General features: G+C 42.8%; 1 protein-coding gene across 3 annotated transcripts in view; it reads left to right on the top strand.

Annotated features, from left to right (window-relative positions):
* Positions 1-21,515, top strand: part of TIAM2 (TIAM Rac1 associated GEF 2) — a 238,356-nt gene that overhangs the window by 82,114 nt on the left and 134,727 nt on the right. For all 3 annotated transcript variants that reach the window (XM_061130248.1, XM_061130252.1, XM_061130253.1), the window contains exon 2: positions 11,680-11,773. The gene's annotated coding sequence lies outside the window, so the exon portion shown is untranslated. The remainder of the gene's footprint in view (positions 1-11,679; positions 11,774-21,515) is intronic.

Genomic DNA, 21,515 nt, shown 5'->3' on the forward strand with positions numbered 1-21,515 from the left:
ACAACCAAAATACTAATTTAATAGTCTGAAAGAAGACCCACTGCCGGTGCCATCCTGTATTGAGGAAGCCATCAAGATGCCAGGTCCTACGCAGATCTTATTCCTTCATGCCCCATCAACAGCTGGTATTATTATTGACTCTCTGATGTGGATAGAAGGGTTCTAACCCGAAGACAATGCCTAATGATAAACTTAGTCTTGAGCTCCTCTCTATAACAGAGTTAACTTACTTATAAAGTTAGTCTTTTGTAAAATAGTTAATGTCCCATGACTGTATAACATCTGGAAAAGGTTTAAGCATATCTGACTCAGCAGACAAGAGTTTGAGCAAACTCCGGGAGATGGTGAAGGACAGGGAAGCCTGGCGTGCTGCAGTCTATGGGGTTGCAAAAAGTTGGACACGACTTAGTGACTGAAAAACAAAAAAAATCTAAAAGTTGAGTCTGTTGATAAGTTTATTTAATGTTTTTTTTTTTCAAATTATTACCAATACATCTTTTTAGAATTTTTACATTTTTATTGAAATATAGTCAATTTACAATGTTATGTTTCAGATGTACATCAAAATGATTCAGTTATACATATATATACACACATATCTATTTTTTTAGATTCTTTTCCATTATATGTTATTAGGAGATTTTGAGTGTAGTTCCCTGTGCTACACAGTAGGCTCTTGTTGGTATGATACACCTTTTCTTGTATGTTAAGTTCTTCCGAAGGGACTAAGGAGTTGGTGATGGGAAGCCTGGCGTACTGCAGTCCATGGGATCACAAACAATCGGACACGACTGAGTGACTGAACTGAAGGGAGTAAGACTGTTACTTCCTAAACTGTGATTGATGTACTTTTCTGTCTTGAGGACTGATCCCAGGGCTGGTTAAAATGTTATTAGAATCTTAGAGGATTGTCAGTAGACCTGGAGATGGATCCCCAGTGTCCATCTCATGAGCAGGGCCTTGGGGAGTTGGAGGATGGAGTGGGCATCTGGTAAAATGACAGAGATGCTTTGGATCTCAGCAGTCTAGACGAGGATGCTAGAGCAGGTGCAGCTCTGGATGAGGACAGCAGGGTGCTGGCGGGATATGGAGCAGAACACACAGGATCGGGGATGTGATTCCAGCTCGTCCCAGATTGCTCTCTGCTCCTACTGGGGGAGGGAAGGAGTGGAAGGTAGTAAGGTAAGACTGAGTTGATAATGAATCTTCTGGCTCATTCATACAAAAGATTTTCAAGAGCACGCTTATGCATTAGAACCTCATCAAGGCCTGGTATAACAAAAAGATGAAAGAAGCTAAATAGAATATTGGCTTTTTTGTGTCACTACATTAGAACTAAAAAAAAAAAAAAAAATCCAGAGACCAACTGTTGAAGAAAACCTCCATCTTTGTCTTTTTATTTTTGTTTCCTTGGGAGTTGAGACTATAATGATTCTACCTCTTCTTTCCTTTCCTAATGTCAATTGGAGTCCCTGGGGTTTCACGTGAAGTGAGAACAAGACTTGATAAAGGAATTTAGCATAAAATGATGGTGAAGGAGAGAATACAGATAATAGTTAGTGGGGCCAGAACAGGCAGGACACCTGAGGTGTTAGAAGTGAGGTGGAGAGCAAGGCTGGGCAGCAGCCAGCAGTTTAGGTTCCAGCCAGGAGGAGGTATGTTTTGAAAACTTTATTTTGGACTGGGCCAAGTCTGTGTTGCTTTGTGTGGGTCATCTCTAGTTGTGGTGAGCGCTCTCTAGTTGCAATGCTCAGGCTTCTCTTTGCAGTAACTTTTCTTGTTGCGGAGCCCAGGCTCCAAACCTCGGGCTCAGTAGTTATAACAGGGGGCTTAGTTGCCCCGAGACATGTGGGATCTTCCCGGACCAGGGATTGAACCCGTGTCCCCTGCGTTGGCAGGCAGATTCTTAGCCACTGGACCACCAGGGAAGTCTTGGAAGGAGTTATTCATAGCAGTTGGGTTGAGGTCTGAGGCCTGGGCAGTGCAGTTCCTGTGGGTGGTCCAGGAGGTAGAAGGGGAATGGAACATTCATTATGGGCCCTGAAACTTTGATTCAAATTATATTCCTAGACTGTGTCTCTGAAAATGCGTTTCACATGGTGAAAATCCGTAAATGTGTATGTCACTGTCCTCTGCCCAACCCTCCCCACGTATAGTCTTCTTCTAATTGACATTTTGGTTGTTCATCCTCATGAGAGAACAGGTAATAAGATACCTGTGGGAAATAATGTTGCTGATTCCATGCTGAAGTAATTAAAATTAAATGTCTGCAGTACCTCCAGTCTAAGGAAATTCTGTGATTATAGTTGTTTAGGGAGGTACAGATCGTTTAGAGCCAGTAACTGTAATTTGATGCTAATTGGACTCTGATTCTGTCCCGGGAGAGAAGGTGGAGCTTGATTGCTGAATGGTTGGCCATAAGAAGAGCAAAATTAGAATAGCGTAGCTACGCCCTCAGTCACATCCACCTGCTGAAAATTTGAAATTCATATCCTTTCCCCAAATCCTTTTTATCTTGCATACCCAGAATTCACATTTAATAAATTTGCCATAATTTATGATCATTTCTCAACAATCCCCATAGTTTATTGTACATTGGGCCCGAAGGACCAGAAGTTGATTATTCTACAAACTCCTAATGTGTGCTGAGCTCCTTTCGTGGTGATGGGTAATTATTTCTAAAGAAGACAAGCCCTGTAGGGCTCAGTCTTGCGCTAAACTCGGACACAGACCTACAATTGCCTGCCTGTTCAGAGGCTGCCTTGCTGGTCTGGGATTGGAGAAGGCCTCCGTGCCCTGATTGTTTACTCTTGATTTTAGAATATTGTGAAAATAGTTTCAGAATATTACTGTTGATATTGAAACACAATAATTGCCCAGTCAAATTGTGCCAGTTTCTTAATTGACATTTTCCTTTTGATTTTTAATTTGCCCACTTACTCAGTTCCCGGAAAGACACTTCTTTTTAAATGTTTTACAGTATTTGTTAGTAACGGACATTGAGGCCTGGCCTTGGTATTACTGAGTCATCTCGCTAGCCTTGAGCTTGGTAAAAATAATTCAAAGTTTTTTTTTATTCACGCTGTTCCCTTGGACACATTTCTTTCTGTATCCTAGAAACTGGGACAAGAATTAGCATCTAGTATTTAACATTTATTGACTTGGATTCAGCCCCGTGTCAGGTAATTGAAAGATATACTTTCTTACTTTGCTTTCGCAACAGTCCCAGGAGGAGGGCATCATCACCTCCATCTTGCATGCAGGGGGATCACGTATAGAGAGGTCAATAGATGACCCCAAGTCAGGGATATGGAGGGGTTTGCTCCTGACTCCTCACCACATGCTCCAGCCTTCTTGTGAATGAACGCCCTTGTATTTGACAAACACTTTAGGATTTCCCTGTGAATTTTCATCATCATGTGCTACAGTTAGTGCTCATTCCATCCTGGTGGATGGTGCTGGGCTAGTGCAGCTGGGTTGCTGGCTTGTGATGCCTGCTGCTCTCTCCTGACTAAAGGGCAAGTGGCAGCCTGGACGTGGAGGGGCTCCATCCTCACCTGCATCTCTGCCCACCTTCACGCCACGCTGTGCTTTATCACGCTGGATGCTTCTCTGTGTCTTGTGTCTCTGGCCTCCCAGTCTCTCTGTCCTTCATCTGTGCTATCCACCTTATGACAGTGCAGGGCCCCCCCTGGTTCCACGTCCAAGTCAGACAGTCCTTCAAGGCCGGGTCCCTAGGCAAGGCTGTCTTGCTTTACGCAGCCTGGCATCATGTCCTTCTCGTCCGAGCTGCTCCCCAGTGGTGTCCGGCGATGCTCTGGTGGGGGGGGGTGTCACCCCTGAGTGGTCTTCCTTGATCCCCATCTGCTCTCATCTGGGGATGCAGGGTCTGCCGTTATCTTTGCAAACAGATGCTCTGCAACCTCCAAGCTTTTTTTTTTTTTGGAAGATCTATAGTTTGTTCTGTTGTAGAGGTTAATGTTTTTGATTTTTTTTTTTTTTTTTTGGTTTTGTTTTGTTTTAGATGTGCTTGTTTTCTTCTCCTTTTAAGCTGGAGTCAAACTCTTATCTTCCTGTAGTTTGGCTTGCTGATCTGAGTGGTGTTGCTGTGGAGAATGCCTGTTTTGGATAGATTTAATGGATTTTGGTTTTCTTCGGTGATTTTTCTTTTACTTTTTAAACCCAGGGAAGTTTCTGGCATTCTTCACAGTGTCGTCTTGCTCCCATCCCAGATGGCCAGGTTATCCTGCCTCTGTATATAATGTGTGAGGTCTTTGCTGTCTTTTCTCCCCTACTAACTCTAGGCCCTTGGATGGTGAATGGTGCCGGGTCTGATTCATCTTTGGTTCATTCATGTCACCCTGAATCACATGTTGTGGCTATTGGGACTTAACTGTTACTGAGATGAGTTCTTTGTCAGCTATAGTCGGTCCAGCCACAGTCATCCAGACAGCCTCTGTTCCACACTGTGTTAAGTTCCTTTTGTACGAGGTGATTGCCTGACTGTCTCAGTTTTCTGCAGACACCTAGGGTTGTGTCATAAATGGGGTGCCAGCCCGCCCTGATGCTGAATGTAACTTGTGGTGCACAGATGCTGTGGTTTTGGAGGTGATTAGGGCTTCCCTGATAGCTCAGTTGGTAAAGAATCCGCCTGCAATGTGGGAGACCTGGGTTTGATCCCTGGGTTGGGAAGATCCCCTGGAGAAGGGAAAGACTACCTACTCCAGTATTCTGGCCCGGAAAATTCCATGGACAGTCCATGGGGTCACAAAGAGTTGGACACGACTGAGCAACTTTTTCACTTTCAGGGCCTGTTACCTTGCAGTTACCTCTTGAAGAAAGTCATTGTCCACATGACCATCAGGCAACTGGATGAGGGTCATCTCTTCGTCAAGAAGTCAAAATCCAGTGGTGGTTCTGAGACACTGATGCTAAGTCAGTTTCTGTTGCCTTAGCAAGGAGTGGCTGGGATGCTTGGTAGTGTCTTCTCATGAGCCACCCCTGTGGGCTTCCATAGCATCTGCCCCTCTGGACCATAATCATCTCCACACTGAGCAGTGGCTCATGGCCTCCTTGTTCACAGGCTGGTGAGACTGTCCACAGGCTTTTGATCACCATCATACTCCCAACACTTAGCGTGGTACCTTGAACACAAGTGAGGTTCATCAGATACTTCCTGAATTGAATTAACTTAATAAAGATCCTGCACGTAGGCATTCAAGGTATAATGTGCCAACTTTTGTGTCCTTGAATTTTGTCCCTGGAAACACGAACTTTGTGGGAATCCCGGGGAACACTTATTCTAACCAGGGGCCAGATTGGCCGACAGGATCACCACCCTGGAGAATACAGTGACCCCAGAGGGATATGCCTTGTATTTCTTTTAGCTGTTTTTTGGTTTTGTTTGTTTGTTTTGGTGTTTTACATGAGCTGTTTTATAAATAACAAGGGACTTGTGGTGACATGGTTCATGGTAAGCGTAAACGTTGTGCTCCGTGGGTACTGAAGTCTGCCATTTGAGGAAGACTGACTGAAACTTCCTGTTTTCATTGTAATCAGTCATCCCTTTGTCAGAAGGATGGATTTTCTAACAAGCTATAGCCTCCTGGGCGGCAGTACCTGCTTCTGTTAAGGGCGGCATCTGATTCCATGAGTTCTCTGGGAACAGTGTTAGTGTGAGTGAGAAGCTGGTGAAGACTGTCATTTAATGAAGGCCTCCAGCACACCCCTCCTCCCGCCTCGGATTGGGAGTCACAGAGGGGTTTGTTCATCATGGCTCTGAAGTCTCTGCGGGCCCAAGAGATGCAGGTTAGAAATAATTCCCCTGTGGACGGAGATGCTGGTGGGCCCAGCCAGGTACAGACCTGGGTCACACAAGGAGTTCACGGAGGCAGGAGTTCCCTTCACTCCAGGACCCTTTCTGCCTCCTGAAGCACCTCCCACGTGCTGTATTGTTTTAGCACAAACACCAGGCGAAGACTGATCTGATAAGCTGCCTCGCTGATAGATAGCAAGGCTAAAGGAAACCCAGAGACTTGCAGACGTGCCTGTAGTCAGAGAGGTGGTGGTTACAAAGGGGATTTAATTTGAAGAAGGCATGAGTTTTGGAGAGAAATTTTTCAGCGGGGGACTTCCCTAGTGGTCTAGTAGTTAAGAATCCACCTGCCAATGCAGGGACCACAGGTTGATCAGTAGTCTGGAAAGATCCCACGTGCCGCAGAGCAACTAAGCCCTTGCACCAAAGCTGTTGAGCCCACGCTTCACAACAAGAGAAGCTGCCGCAATGAGAAGCCCACATACTGCAACAAGCCCCTGATCGCTGCAACTAGAGAAAGGTCTCGTGCGGCAACGAAGACCCAGCACAGCCAAACATAAATAAATAAATAAAATTATATATATATATCATAAATATAAATATGCATGTATGCATGCTAAGTCTGACTCTGTGTGACCCCATAGATGGCAGCCCACCAGGCTCCTCTGTCCATGGGATTCTCCAGGCAAGAATACTGGCGTGGGTTGCCATTTCCTTCTCCAAATAGAAATAGGAAATTTCTCAGCAGGAAATGCACTCTTCTTACCGAGCTGGGCAGCAGGCAGCCTATTTTCAGGGCGTGGTGAAGTAGTCATTTATCTCTCTCTTCCCCAGCACTTTCTCCTTGACCTGGTTGGCCCAGCAGTGAAAGTTTTATAAACACTGGGCACTGTGCACTTAGACCAGGGCTTGGCCACAGGCTTCTAGATTGATGAATGCTTTAGCCATTCTTTAGCTGTGGGCCCCTCCCCCCCTTTTTTAAACTGATACAGCTGAAGGTTCAGCTACAGTCAGCTTCTAGGGAAGGCATGGGGCCAGCTTTTTATCATAAACCTCAAGAGAGAAAAGTGTAAGCCCTATTCATTTAAATTAAAATGATATGGTGGCAAGCAGGCAGCTCAGGGACTCTAGGATGGCAGGATTTCACACTGAAAGAGCATGAGTGAATCTGCTGATGGACAGTTGTGTCCACACAGTCTGCCCTCCTGTGGTCATAGGTGATCAGCATACTCTGTGTAACTAATAATATAGAATCACTAGAGTTTTATGGTAGGTGTAGTCTACCCAGCACTGCCTCGAAACTCACAGACTTTACACACAGCACCTCTCAGACCTTTCTGGAGTTGCAGGAGATTGCAGTACCTGTCCCATTGTTGACTCATCTGAAAACATGACACTCACTGGCAGCTAAATCCAGTCTACACTGTTGAGAGCTTATCCACTTATCGAAGGTGGTTGAGGTCCTCCCAGCTAGATGAGAGTGAACTGTTCATGTGGCCGCGGAATTCATACAGAAAGGGGAAAAGGTCAGGCGGGGGACCCTGGGATCAGAGGAAGAGTGCTTTGGTGACCACTCATTTGTCACTGAGACAAAACCAGTGTCATCTGCTCTGGGACCAGAACTGAGGTGGTGGTTTGGTGATCTGAGCTCTCGTCCAAGTTCCTTCCCATGCTCTGCATGACAGGTCTGATTTATCCTTTCTAGGCCTCTCTTTCTTCATCTGCAAAGTGAACAGAGTTTTAAACTGATATACTCTAAACTTAAACATCCTATAATCCTGCCTTAAATCATTTCAATCCAAAATGATTAGTAATTATATCAGGATATTCAGAGAAACAGAACCAACAGGCTTCATTTACTGTGTGCGTGTTCAGTCGCTCAGTCGTGTCCGATTCTTTGCAACCCCATGGACTATAGCCCACCAGGCTCCTCTGTCCAAGGGAATTTTCAGGCAAGAACACTGAAGCAGGTTGCCATTTCCTGCTCTGGGGGATCTTCCTGACACAGGGATCGAACCTGTGTCTCTTCAGGAGTGAAAAATCTGATCAAGAGATTCGAAATTCTATACTTCTGTTCCTCAGTCTGTCTGGATGTTACCAGATCACAGACCCTGGGCTCAGGGTTTTGAGTCTGGGAGAAGGGCTGTTTTATTTGGAGCACTTTAGTCTCTCTGGTTGTCTTATTGTGAGTGGTGCAGGCCTGTAGGGTTTGGTTTCAGCGTGTCCTTCTATAAGTGATGCTGTTACTGCTGCGACAACGTTAACGGTTCTCACACTGACACCACCAGTGGATGCTAGAATTCACAGTGTGATTTTCGAGCCTGCTGCTGCTCTGATGAAACGCCACATCTCTCTCTCTCTCATATATATATATATATATATATATAAGTTCAGTTCAGTCGCTCAGTCACGTCCGACTCTTTGAAACCCCATGGACTGTAGCATGCCAGGCTTCCTGTCCATCACCAACTCCTGGAGCTTGCTCAAACTCATGTCCATTGAGTCGGTGATGCCATCCAACCATCTCATCCTCTGTCGGCCCCTTCTCCTCCTGCCCCCAAACCCTCCCAGCATCAGGGTCTTTTTCAATGAGTCAACTCTTCACATGAGGTGGCTAAAGTATTGGAGTTTCAGCTTCAGCATCAGTCCTTCCAATGTACACCCAGGACTGATCTCTCTTAGGATGGACTGGTTGCATCTCCTTGCAGTTCAAGGGACTCTCAAGAGTCTTCTCCAACACCACAGTTCAAAAGCATCAATTCTTTGGCACTCAGCTTTCTTTGTGGTCCAACTCTCACGTCCATAAATACACACACACACACACGCACACACACGCACACACACACCCCTTTCTGTCAATTTAAGGAATTGTTTCACCTGATTGGGAGAGTTGGCAAGTCTGAAATCCACAGGGCAGGCCAACTGTCTGGAATTTCAGACAAAAATTGATGTTGCAGCCATGAGACCAAAGTTCTGCATGACAGGAGTCCGGAAACCCAGGCAGGGTTTTCATGTCACAGTCTGGAGGCAAAATTCCTTCTTCAGGAAACCCTAGTCTTTGCTTTAACACCTTCAACTGATTGGCCAAGGCCCTTCCACCTTATGGAGGATAATCTGCTTTACTCAAAGTCTACTGATTTCAATGTTGATTCCACCTAAAGAATGACCTTTACAGCAACATCTAGACTGATATTTGAACAGACATCTGGGCACCATAGCCTAGTTGAGCTGACCCATAATGTTAACTATTACAGTAGTCAAGCTGTAAACTTTTTATTTGTAATCTAAGTCATGGCGACGTACTGGAAAAGAAAGCTAGTCTGAAATTAAATCATGTTGTCTTAGTATAATGTGGCAATTCTTGCATTGAACCATTCATTGTGTGTTATTAAGCACCCATGTGTAAGGCACGGTGCTTGAGAGCAGGAGAACAAAGAAAGACAAACCCTTTACTTTCAAAGCAGTCAACATCTACTCCAGAAGACAGACAAATGAAAAAAGAAATGATTGCAATGTGGTTGTCTATATTAGAGCAGTGAGGTGAAGTGGGGGGTGGTCTTGGCAAGAGAAAGGTAGATCAGGGAAGGCTCCGTGGAAGAGGAGACACTTAGGCTCGATCTTGAGGGATAATTAGGAGTTCTCCAGGGAGACACTCCCAGCAGGACACAATGTATGCAAAGGTGTAGGCAATGAAAGACTCACACTCATGAAATGGCAAAGTATTCAGAATGTTTGGAGACGTCCGTCACATAGTAGGTGCTTGAGACTCAATATCTGTTGTTATCATTGAAAAAAATTACGGTGTGGCAGGTGTTATACTTTATAGTTCCCTGGGTAGGAAATAACCATCAGTATCAGGCCATCAGTAAGGTATGATAATTCTTGGCCTTTAAAAAAATTATCAGTGTAGTATATTTAGGTGGAGTCTATAAAAACTTATTTAATTTTCCATTCTACCTAAAAATATTTTCTTGTCCATACTGGATTAATTACAAAGAGGATTAGAAGTCTATGTCTCTTTAGGATTTATCTTATAAGGTAGGCACTCTAGACCAAGTCTATCTTTTATTTAGGTTTCTAAGATTTTTCTCTGAACCAATGATGTCACCTTGAGCAAATCAGTCTACTTCTTCAAGCTTTAAATTCTCTTTAGAGAAGGGAGTTGGGCTGGTTTTTAAAGGTCCACCATAGACTATTCTATGATCTCTAAACGGAAATCGTTCTCTCTAATGTGCCCAGTTGTATAGGTGTATTTCTGCAGCATGAATCATTGATAATCACACCTTTCTCAGTAGTTACTGGTTACAATGAAAGTATCACCACTTTGAGTATTACACTTTTTCAACCACTTTAATAAGTATTTTCTGTGTGCTATAGTCTGTGTGTGTATGTAGAATAACCCTGCAAAGTAGATATCATTTCCACTTTATGGTTGTAGAAACCAGAGGCTCAGACAACTTTAATAATGTCACTGAGGTGGTCATGGGGAAGTTAGGGGTTGAACTCTGACCCTTTGGCTCCGTAGTCTGTATTCTTTATCAAGGATTGTGAACTGTGAGCCGTGGTATACAATTATTACCATAAGATAGTGTCTTGTGTATATGGCAGGGGTGAAATAATGTTTTGTGAAAAGACAAGTCTCCACCTGAAACTAACACAATATTGTAAATCAACTATAGGTCATTAAAAAAAAAAAGTCTCAAAAAAAAAAAAGTCTCATTCTCTGAAAGCCATCTGTGTAACACTTTAAATGGTGAAAGAAAAGAGAGGTACTTTTTGGTATGTTGACCAACAGGGCCACGAGTTCTAATGTCACCGTGCAGCATATCAAACATAGGAAGAAAATATTATTTCCATTGTAGGAGAGGACCCGGAAGCCGCCTGCTGAATAAGTAACAAAACTCTGATCCTTTGACTCCATGCCCTTGCATGCAGCTTCTGCCCATAGGCCATGATAATTGCTCTTGACACCTGCTGCTTCTTGGGGTCTTGGCTGGTCCCTCTACTGGGGGATCATTTCACTAACTTTGAAAAATTCGGGTCTCAACGTAGTTGCCATCTTGAAGGGCCATTTCTTGGTCTTCCAGTTTACATTAGACACTTGTCACTCACAAGCTCATGACCCTGTTTTGTGTCTCTGCATTGTAAATGTTACCCTAGGATATTTTTATTTGTTTATTTACCTGTTTGCTTGACTACTCCCTCCCATCTGAATAAAGCTCAGTGAGAGCAGAGACTTTCACTCTTATTTACTGCTCTAGCCTCAGCATGTGGAATAGTGGCCCATCCTGTCTGTTTAACCATCCATCCAAACATCTCCTCTCATTTCTCTTCCTCCCTCCTTCCTTCCCCACTTTTCCCCTCCCTTCATATATCTATCTGTAAAATGGTTTGGCTTTATAGTTATAGGAGGAAGCAGTATAGCTGCTTCTCCAATTAGAATGTGGGAAGACCCTCACATTTCCTTTATAGTTAACCACTTAATAGCTGGGGCTTCCCTGTGGCTCCGCAGTAAAGAATCAAGAATCTGCCTGAAATGCAGGAGACATGGGTTTGATCCCTGGGTTGGGAAGATTCCCTGGAGGAGGGCATAGCAACCCACTCCAGTATTCTTGCTTGGAGAATCTCATGGACAGAGAAGCCTGGCGGGCTACAGGTCATAGGGTCACAAAGAGTTGGACACAGCTGAAGCAACGGAGCACGCACACAATTAATACTTGGTTTTTTTTCTCAGAAGCTCCCTTTTTGTGTTAAGCCCAAGATAGGGCAGAATGCTGAGAAATTGAACTTTAGTTACAAAACTCTGATTTTTGAAAACTTGTTTCTCACCACCTATTTTTTTTTTTTGTTGTTTATCTTGCCAGGGTTCTGTGCCTGAATTACAAAGACAGCTCTTCAGCCAGCTCATTCCAGATGAATGAATGATTACGTGAAGTGTGGGCTACACTTCCTCTGGGGGTAAGTTCGAGGCCCTTGTACATCTCAAGAGCGATAAGGTCTGGTGGTTGGTGTTTATGTGCCTGTTTCCCATATCTCTCTATTAACTGCTCTTTGTGTTCAGACCTGAGCGGGGAAAGGTGGTGTAGATTCCTTTAGGGGATGGTGGCCAAGGTTCTTGCAGGCAGTGGGCGCCAAATCTGAGTGGCTTTTTACAAATGCCCCTTAATTTGTTGTGCTGGCTGATCCTGTCTCTGTGGAAAAGTGTATATCCATCTTTGCTGGGAGCTTAGGTAGAGAAGCTGAAGCCTGGGAAGTTTGAACTCCAAACCAACTAGGACCTCTTGCTGAAGAACAGATTGTGCATGCTAAGTAGCCTCAGTCGTGTCCGACTCTTCGCAATACTATAGGCTGTAGCCCGCCAGACCCCTCTGTCCGTGGGATTCTCCAGGCAAGAATACTGAGTGGGTTGCCATGCCTTCCCAACCGAGGGATCACACCCATGTCTCTTACCTCTCCTGCGTTGGCAGGTGGGTTCTTTACCACCAGAGCCACCTGGGAAGCCCTGAGAACAGACTAGAGAACATCATTTCTTGTGGCAGTTGTAAGATCAGAACAGCTCAGGGGACTTGGGCACTAGGAAACCACCGAGGAAAGGTCAGGTTTCACCTCTGGTGTTGAGGCTGTTTCCCTTCCGACTGGTGCATCTTACTAGTTGATGTGTTGGTTGCAGGGTAAGTGTTACAGCAGGAAATTTGAGCAGTTCCCAAAGCACTGTTTGGCATGATTTCAGGTAGTTCCTTGGAAAGGTGCTGCAGTGTCTGCAGTTCATGCTTGTTTTGCTAAAACACACACAGGCAAAGCTCCCCAGGCTGTAGCCTGTGTTATCTCTCCTGGGCCCCTCTGTGCCCTGTGGGTCTCAACTCAGGGTGCTGCCTCCAGAGTCTGTCCCCGAGCACCCAATATGTGGTGGCCACCCAGCCACCTGTTACACTATCGCTCTTTTATTTACTTATATATTTATTGAAATGTTTTTTAAATTGAAGGGGGCTTCCCAGGTGGCTCAGTGGTAAAGAATCCGCCTGCCAAAGCAGGAGACACAGGTTCGATCTGTGGGTCAGGATGATCCTCTGAAGGAGGGTCCCCTGGAGGAGGAAATGGCAACCCACTCCTGTCGTCTTGCCTGGAAAAGCCCATGGGCAGAGGAGCCTGGCAGGCTATAGTCTTTGGGGTTGCAAAGAGAGGCCTGAGCACACATACAAGTGTAGTTGACTTACAATGTTGTGTTTCAAGTGTACAATGGAGTGAGTCAGTTATTTGTGTATATACTTTTTAAGATTCTTTTTCAATATAGGTGATTATGAGAAATTGAATACGGTTCCGTGTGCTATACCGTAGGACCTTGTTGGTTATCTGTTTATATAAAGTAGTATGTATCTGTTACTCACAAATTCCAAATTTATTCCTCCTCTCACTTTCCCTGTTGGTAACCATAAATTTGTTTTCTATTTCCATGAGTCTGTTTTCTGTTTTGTAAATAAGTTTATTTACATCATTTTTTAAGATTCCACAAGTAAGGGATATCATATGATAATTGTCTTTCTTTGTCTGACTTCACTTAGTATAATAATCCCTAGGTCCATTCATGTTGCTACAAATGGCATTATTTCATTCATTTTTAAGGTTGAGTAGTATTTCATTGTGTGTGTGTGTGTGTGTACACACACACTGCCTGTGCTTTATCCATTCATCTGTCAATACTTAGGTTGTTTCCATGTCTATTGTAAATAAACAGCGCTGCTATGAACACTGGAGTGCGTGTATCTTTTTGAATTAAGAGTTTTCACCTTTTCCAGATATATGCCCCATAAGTGGGATTGCTGGATTATATGGTAGCTTTGTTTTTAGTTTTTGAAGGGATCTTCATACTGTTCTCCATAGTGGCTGCACCGACTTACATTCCACCCACAGACGTCACTTTGCTTTAATTCTCTGCAAGGTGCTTGTCCTTACCTGACAGTTTTCTGCTGCTTGTACTAATTTATTGGCATGTTGCCCAGCCCGCGGTTATTGGAGCAGAAGTTACGAGAGACTGGTGCACGTGTCTGTTGTTCCTCCCGTGACCTCTCTGCCAGGATGGTGTCCGGGGCTCCACAGACACTGTTTGACCAGACACATAATGAGTTAAATGAAGCTCACTGTGTAAGCTGTCAGTGTCACGTGGTGAGGAATCTGTGCTCTGGAGGAGATTTTGAAGATTCAGTTTGCTTCTTACTGTTTTAAAAAATGTGAAATGTTCCTTTGCAGAACTGTCATGGTTTACACTAGGTTCCCTGTAAGCAGGAAGTTTTCTAACACTTCTGGGTTTATTTACAAATACAGCACACATTGAAGGTACACATTTTAATGGTAGCTGGTAACCTTTGTATTGACTGGCCTTTGTGTCATCTACATTAGAATATTCAGAAGGAATATCCATTTAGCCTCGGAGAGGTGTTTCACTTATGTTTCCACGAAGTTCAAAAGCTGGGACTCAGAGACACCTGTTTGAAAAGCCTAAAGTTTAGATTTTGGGGGAGTCACACTGCCTGAGTTTTTGAATCCTGCCTTTGATCTTTTCTGGGTCAGTTTCCTCTGTAAGACAGTAATAAGAAAAACATTTTTCTCGTGGAGTGATGGTGATTAAGTATATTCATACACATATGAATTTCTATTTTATTTAGTTTATGCTTGGACTTTTATATTTGAAGTACATTAAGTAGGTTTTAAAAATAATGTATTTGGATACCGTTTGTCAAGTGGTGACACAACTTTGAGAATTTGTTCTTGCCTTATGTGGATGAGATCAGCGATTCATTCCTGAGATCTCCAGGAAGAAGAGACTTGCTTACAATGATCGTTTCAGTAAGTTATAATAGTGAGAAAACATGGTAGATAAGCCATTTCCCATAAGTATAGCAATGCTGTTGTTCCTTTGGTATCAGACAGACTTAGTGTGAGGTTTTTTGGTTGCACCAGTTTTCTGACCTTCAGCAAATCCATTGACTCAGTTTCTTTATCTACCAAGTAGTGAGGATAACACAAATCAAAGAAGATTTGCTATGAGAATCAAATATAAAATATTAAAAATATGGGTAATGCTCCTGAAGCAAGGCTGCCTAATCCCTGGTTTCCTTCGTCCTTGCCTTCCAGACCTGAGATTTTAGAAGTCTGTTGACACTCAGAGGAGAGTGAGCATGGTTTGGAATGTCTGGGAATAGTGTCCTGTTGCTTATAATAGAGAAGAATATTTAGTGTCAAAGTAGGAAGCTTAGTAGGAACCATGCTACCCATCCTTGACATGTAAAGGGAGCAGGGAAATGGGTGCTCTTGATCAGCTTCTCAGGAAGCTCTAGGACCAGTGAAGAGCAGCAGCCGGAGGAAGCCACTGTGGGTTTCATAGGAAGGACTTTCTTCGGAGCTGTGGGAAATGGGAGGGGTGAGTGGTAATGAACTTCTGGGCAGATGTAGCGTTTGGAGGCTGGTTGGCTGCAAATCTAGAGTTCCATAGATCTGCAGGAATCCATAGAATTCCTCCACTCACCAGGAAGGTGGGTGCCATGGCCTGCATGGTCTTTTATGATGCTCCTTATTTTTTTTTTTTTAAGAAAATTTTATGATACAGATTTTAATTTTAAAAAGTATTTGTATTTATTTATTTTTGGCTGTGCTGTGGGTCTTTGTTGCTGCAAGGGCTTTTCTCTAGTTGCGATGCACGGGCTTCTGATTGCAGCAGCTTCTCTTGTTGCTGCGAATGGACTTCAGTAATTGTAGCACGTGGGCTCTGTAGTTGCGGCTCCTGGGCTCTAGAGCACAGGCTCAATAGTTGTGGTGCCTGGGATCAGTTGCCCTGTGGCTTGTGGGATCTTCCTGGATCAGGGATTGAACCCGTGTCACCTGCATTGGCAGGAGGATTCTTAACCACTGAACCACCAGGGAAGCCCACGATGTCCCTTCTGCATACTTGCCCCCCCCGCCAATCTCCAGAATCAGACCTGTGCCTCTGGTGTCCCAGGCAAGTTGGTCATGCAGACGGATGCCCCTCGAGACCTAGGATTTAGCCTTCCCAAGTCAGGGAGTTGGGACTGCTGCTTATTTGAAATTGTCCTCTTTGTGGTTTATCATTTACATCCAAGGTTGCAAAGTGGGGGGCTTCTGGCTGGTTCTGGGCTGTGGCTAAGCTCTGGTGGGCCTGCAAAATATGTCCCTGACAAGTATTTTCAGGTTATGTAAATTAGTTGCCTACCTGTAAAAAGTGGAAAAATTTACATGAAAGCAACATTTTCAGTGTTTCTTGAAAAGGAGTTTCAGCTGGCACACCCCCAGGGTTCTGCATTCCCGGGTGGCAGTGATGAGCTGGCCCGGGGCAGCCGCTGGCTCTTTGGGATGAGTTGTCGTGGGCCAGACGGCCGTAGTCCCCGTCGCCGTGCAGTCTCGTGACACTGTCAACTGCCACTTCTCATTGACTTAAGTAGTTTTGTTTCTAGTAGAATTGGGAGAAAAGTGAAAAAGGTGCAATCTACTTCTGTATCCGTAATGGAAAAATAGAAGATGCTTCTATCGAGTTCCTTTTTTTTGGCCATGCCTTGTGACATGTGGGATGTTAGTTCCCCAACCAGAGATGGAACCCATGCCCTCTGAATTGGAAGTGAAGTCTTAACCGTTGGATGGCCAGGGAAGTTCCTAGAGCTTCTTATTTTAAGAAAAATTTTCCTTATTATTTTATTTATTTATTATCATTTTTATTATTTATTTTTATTTTTAATATTTTATATTTTATAAACATATTTATATTATATATTCATATATATTTATATATTTATATTATATTTATAATATATAATATATAAAATATAAAATATATTTATATTTATATTATTTTGTATTTATTATTATTATTTTATTATTATTTAACTTTTTATTTATTTTATTTATTTGTTTTATTTATTTCTTAAATTTTCTTATTTTAAGAAAAATAGAACAGAGCATTTGTGTGTGTGTGCTGAAGGATACTTGTACGCATTTCATTTGTAGACAAATGGTTTCTGTTTCTTAAGAATGTAGTGCCCAGTCCTGCCTCATTCATACGTTTCAAGACTGATCCCTCCTCTGGACAGTAAACGTTTCCTTCTGCGTTCAGACACCATTCTTTTGCTTTATTTTAGGTCCTTTCTTTCGGCAGCAAATTCTCCCTCGACGTCCTTAAGCTCGGTTCTTGGGTCTGGCTCGGTGGACTGGGAACCAGCTGTACACGCGTGGGGACTCAGGAAGAAGGTTCCATCCTGCCTCTGCCACTGAGCCCCAACGTTTCCCAGGCTTTGTGGCGCCAGAGAGGGCCTGTGGCCTCTTTTACTCTGAGTGGGGTGATGCAGACTGAAGCCTTTAGGACTCTCTTCCACGTGCATTTGATTTTTAGTGAAAAACATAATCTGGTGTTGTCCGTCTGTTCTGTTTTACAAGGTGGCTCTGGCTTCATTGTGAAGATGGTCTAAAAGTGGGGGAGAGAGCCAGGAAGAACCGTGAACACTGCTGCTGTTTGTAGGGCGATTCGGTAGAAAGGGCGTGTAAAATGTGTGTGCGGATAATGATGGAAAGGCTGAACTTAATTAGTGGAGGTTTTAGGATGACTCATCTGAAGTCTGGGGAAGGAGTTCTCATCTGTCAATTGGTGACTTACCAGTGGAATGTGCTCCCTAATAGAGCTGGGAACTTCCCATCCCTCCATGTATTTAGGGAGAAGGGAGGAGTCCATCTATCAGGATACCGGAGATGGTTCTCAAATTGGAAGCGGGACCAGGCTTGATAGATGGATGACCCGCAGGGTCTCTTCAAAAACTCAGATTCAATTATTCTGAGTTAAACTGATTAGAAACCTTTCAGCTAAAACAGTTTCACTTCAGTCCACAAAAAGAAAATATTGTGAGAGGCAGAACTGAATACTTCTTAATTACGTTGAGTTCTGGGCAGATTACTTGTATTTTCTTAACTTCCAATATAACCCTTCAAAAATGTTGTAAACAGATGTGTCTAGTGGTTAGTATTTATGACAGGATTTTACAAGCATAGTTCCTATTAATAAGTGATTTTTTCTACTAAAATTTTTTATTTTAATAATACCTTATCTGAAACTCATTTTGTAGTTTTATTTCCATTGGTAGCATATTTTTAATACACATTTTGTCATTTATATAAAATATTACCTATTGCTTCGTAATAAAATTTTCTATTTAGTTTCAAAATTTAGGATTTGGGGGAATTCCCTGGCAGTCCATTGGTTAGGACTCCATGCTGTCACTGACGAGGGTCTGGGTTCAATTCCTGGTCAGAGAACTAAGGTCTGGCAAGCTGAGCACTGCAACCAAAAAGAAAAATAAAAAAGATTTAACTCCCCAAATTTAGAATTTTATACATTGTCAATAATTGTTAAACATCAAAGTGTCTTTAATTTGGATATTAGGACTTAGAGAAAAAAGGTCCTTTAAAGGAAAGCTTTTTTTTTTTTTTAAAAGGAAAGCTTTTTTAAGAATTTGCTCTAAATCTTAATTTTTATGTCACTTAATATTTGCTCATTCTTAAAGTAATTAACTGCTCATTTGGGTAAATTGTTAGGGCTTAATTGTTATGAAATGTAAGGTACCACTTGGAATTCATAAATATTTACACTGTAAAATCTTTCATTTTCATGATAACTATCTCCATTAATTTAATTTTATTTTTTTGCACATTTGATGCCTTCAAAACACTTAGACTGTATTATGAAATTTAGATGTGCTGTGGTTTTAAAGCAACTACATACCATGTTAGTATTGCGTCTTGAATTATCTTAACATTGTAGATTTTGTAGGCACCTCCAGTTTGCTTTTGAAAAACTTGAAAGGTAATTTTGCTCTCTATTTTGTTCTCATTTTGTAAATACTAAGTTTTTCATTGATGTACAGGAGCAATGTTTTCTTCTTAATCCACATTTGTGAAGTTGTGGTTTTAAAGCAACACTTTACCACGCTAGCGTTGCATTTTGAATTGTCTTAGAGTTGACTGTTGACTTGAAAGGTGCGTGACCGTGGGCTGTTCACGCATCTCTGTGAGGCTAAAGCAGCCTGGAATGTGCAATGCTACAGGAGGACAGCTGGACAATTTCAAGTAGGAACTCTCTGGAAGATGTGCTTGATGGGCATTGATAATGTGTGAATGGCTTATTTTAAATGGGTTTTAGAGTCTTCTGACACAAATATGTAGACTGCACCGGAAGCTCCTTTTTAAAAAAAGTTTTTATTTTATCTGTTTGTTTATTTATTGGCCGTACTGTGCAGCTTGCAGGATCTTAGTTCCCTGACCTGGGATTGAATCCTGGGCCCTCAGCAGTGAAAGCGTGGAGTCCTAACCACTGGACTGCTGGGGAATTTCCCAGTGCTCTTTTCTTTGCCTGTTCATCATCACTGCCATCATCACCATCATCTCCCATTCACTCACTCATTCATTCACTGACTCAAGGGATATTTACTGATTTATTGGGTATTCACCATGTGCCAGGTACTTTTTAAAGCACTAGACGTAGCAGTAGACACATAACAAGATCTCTGCTTTGCATTCTTGGGCAGGCCTTGTGTTACACAATCTGCATGTATTATTTTACTTAATACTGACAACAGCCCTGTGAGGTCAGGTCAGTTCAGTTCAGTTGCTCAGTCATGTCCGACTCTCTGCGTCCCTATGAATTGTAGCACGCCAGGCCTCCCTGTCCATCACCAACTCCTGGAGTTTACCCAAACTCATGTCCATTGAGTCGGTGATGCCATCCAGCCATCTCATCCTCTGTCATCCCCTTCTCTTCCTGCCCCCAATCCCTCCCAGCATCAGGGTCTTTTCCAATGAGTCAGCTCTTCACATGAGGTGGCCAAAGTATTGGAATTTCAGCCTCAGCATCAGTCCTTCCAAGGAACACCCAGGACTGATCTCCTTTAGGAAGGACTGTGAGGTAGGTAGTATTATCTCCCTTTCACAGATTGAGAAGCTGAAAAGTGATTGATCTAATGTCACACCACAGGGTCTGAGGTCAAGAAAGAGGGACCCTAATGTCTGGGGCCTGTGCTGTTTGTTGGCCCCTGGGAACAATGCCTGGGTGGCAGAGGGATTCCACGTGTCAGTCGTGTGGGTTTCCAGGGTCACATGTGGGAGGTGAAACTTTCAAACTGTGGGAGTTTGGATATGAAGGCCAGCCCCATACACGTTCACTCATCTCTGGGCTAATTCAGTCGCATTTGGTTTTAGAAACAGACTTGTTAGGATTTTTGCCTTTTGGTGAGATGGGGAGGAAGACCACCTCAGGTGATATTTATTTGGATTTTAGGGTTTTCACATGAATATTTTGCATGTTTCCTTTTCTTCTGGCATGGGCTTCATCTAGGACATTTTTGCAAAGGCATTGCTCAATTCCATATCTTTTCAGCCCATGTTATTTGAAATATTGCATTTCCATTATGACGAAGCAGCGGACTAAAAGCTCTTATAGCCCCTTAGAGTATTGTGGAGGTTTTCCTCATTTGTGTTATTTCCTCAAAGGTGGATGTTTATATTTATGAGAGATTATTCTATCTTTTGAGATCCTGTTTGGATAAAAGTAATTTATGTTTTTAGTCTTTATTATTACTATTATATGTGTGTGTGTGTGTATACACATGTGTGCATAGTTGTGTCTGACTCTTTGTGACCCTATGGACTGTAGCCCACCAGGCTCCTCTGTCCATTGAACTTTCCAGTCAAGAATACTGGAGTGGGTTGCCATAAGCCTGCATCTCTTAAGTCTCCTGCATTGGCAGGCAGATTCTTTATCAACTGCACCTCCTGGGAAGGCAGTATGTGTGTATGTGTATGTTTTTTTTTTAACCAGATGAAGCCCTTAGACTTGACTGTAGATTATTAATAAAAATGATGCTTGATGGGATATTCTTTCTGTATCATTGTGTGTCTGATGTCAGAAGTGAAGAATACGGTAGAAATTGAGTTTCTTGATTTTTAAATGGAGAGGTTATTTCTGAGAGTTCATATTCCTTTTTTTTGTTTCTGACTTTCTTTTATTGTTATTATTGTTATTTTAACTTATTGGGGGTATAGATACAATGTTGTGTTAATTTCTGTCACAGAACAAAGTGAATCAGTCATATATTTTCATGTATCCACTCTCTCCTGGATTGCCCCAACATACTCCTTTTAAAATTGTATTCTTAATGTCAGTTTTTCTGTAACTACTTATAGATTAACTACTTATATCTTTTTATATTTTTATTCTAGATAGACATTATTATCCACCCCATTTTATGGTGAGGGTAATGGGATTTCAGTTCAGTTCAGTCACTCAGTAGTGTTCAAATCTTTGCAACCCCATGGACTGCAGCACGCCAGGCTTCCCTGTCCATCACCAGCTCCCGGAGCTTGCTTAGACTTATGCCCATCGAGTCGGTGATGCCATCCAACCATCTCATCCTCTGTTGTCCCCTTCTCCTCCTGCCTTCAATCTTTCCTAGCATCAGGGTCTTTAGAAGGCTTCTAAGTCACTAGGAGATGAGTTTTTAACTCATGTCCCTTGTGAAATCTGAGATATTTCCACTACATTTTATGTTTTTTAAACATTTCTTATTAGTTGAAAATTTGTTCCCTTTTACCAACCTCTTCTATTTCTCCCTCCTCCATCCTGGCAACCATTTTTCCTACTTTGTGAGTGTGTTTG

The sequence above is a fragment of the Dama dama genome, chromosome 26, assembly GCF_033118175.1.
Source record: "Dama dama isolate Ldn47 chromosome 26, ASM3311817v1, whole genome shotgun sequence".
Taxonomy (NCBI): Eukaryota; Metazoa; Chordata; class Mammalia; order Artiodactyla; family Cervidae; genus Dama; species Dama dama.